This window comes from Alligator sinensis, unplaced genomic scaffold (assembly GCF_000455745.1).
Source record: "Alligator sinensis unplaced genomic scaffold, ASM45574v1 scaffold452_1, whole genome shotgun sequence".
Lineage (NCBI taxonomy): Eukaryota > Metazoa > Chordata > Crocodylia > Alligatoridae > Alligator > Alligator sinensis.
Window position 1 is genome coordinate 295,286 of NW_005842869.1, and position 1,303 is coordinate 296,588.

At 65.4% G+C, this 1,303-nt stretch overlaps 1 protein-coding gene across 1 annotated transcript in view; it reads right to left on the bottom strand.

Moving 5' to 3' along the window:
- PCDH1 (protocadherin 1) overlaps positions 1-1,070 on the bottom strand; it is a 242,007-nt gene extending 240,937 nt beyond the window's left edge. Inside the window, exon 1 of the mRNA XM_025191894.1 lies at positions 927-1,070. The gene's annotated coding sequence lies outside the window, so the exon portion shown is untranslated. The remainder of the gene's footprint in view (positions 1-926) is intronic.
- Between the last annotated feature and the right edge of the window lie 233 nt (positions 1,071-1,303).

The following is a 1,303-nucleotide window of genomic DNA, read 5'->3' on the forward strand; positions in this document are numbered from 1 at the left end:
TGCGTCCGTGCTCCTGCCCCTCTCTCGCTGTGTGTGAGGATGTGCGGGGCAAGCGCAGCGCAGCTCAGGCACAGCCTCCTCCCCCCTCTGCCTCCGCCTCTTGCTGCTGCCAGCCGGGAGAGGTGGAGCTCAGGCTGCTTATCAGATCCTGCGCGGAGAGCGAGGGACCAGGCGGGATCCGGAGCGCGCCGGCGGATCGCGAAGCTACTAGCCTCCTAAACCGGCAGTAGGCAGGGAGTCCCCCGCCCGGCTCGGCCCCTGCTTTCAGGCACAGCCTCCTCCCCCCTCTGCCTCCGCCTCTTGCTGCTGCCAGCCGGGAGAGGTGGAGCTCAGGCTGCTTATCAGATCCTGCGCGGAGAGCGAGGGACCAGGCGGGATCCGGAGCGCGCCGGCGGATCGCGAAGCTACTAGCCTCCTAAACCGGCAGTAGGCAGGGAGTCCCCCGCCCGGCTCGGCCCCTGCTTCTTACATGCATCGTGCCTGAGGAAGCGCGTCTCAGCAGCCCGTGGGAGTCGGCCCAAACCCCCAGTCCCAGCCAGCTCCCGTCCAGCCATCTCCGTGCCCCTGCGGAGATGCCCAGAAAAGAGCCCTGGTGCGACCCTAAATCCTCCCGGGATCCGAAAACTCTGCCCCGAGATCCTGGACGGAGACGCAGAGCCGGCGCTCCCGGCCCCGCAGAGCCCGAAGCCCCAGCTCCGACCCACGGGCCACGGCGCAGCGCTTCCGAGGCCCCGAGCGAGCGCTGCCTGCCCATGGCTGTCTCCTGAGCTCTCGGGCTTGGCCCCCTTCATTCCTCCCTGCAAGGGCAGAGCAGCCGCCACTCGTACAGCTCTTGCCTTCCCATTTTATACGGAAGCTCGCCCCCACCATGGATCCCTCGGCAGGCCCTCCCCCTCTAACCGCATGAATTAGGGCTGTTTACTTGCCTGGAAACGTATGGAATTAGTCTCGTATTTTTCTTCTCACAATGGTTTTTAAAGGGAGATTTGCAGTCCTTGAACCTGATGGCAAAGTTGATTTACAGCGGCTCCCCGCGAAGCCGTGCGCTCCACTCGAGCAGAGGAGGTGGAGTCCTGCAGCCGCACCCGAGAGTGCTGGGGAGAGCCGCTAGAGGGGCCTGCCGAGAAATGCGGTCTCCGGCGCTGAACCCTGCTGCAGCGCAGCTCGGCCCAGCCCCAGCAGCTCCTGCCCCTCGGCAGCGCCTGGCCTGGGCACCGGCAACACTGAAGGAGACCGAACCGGATGTGGTCTGCAGCAAAGGGGGCCTTAGTTTGGCTTCAGTAACCAATGTAAGGCTTGGGGG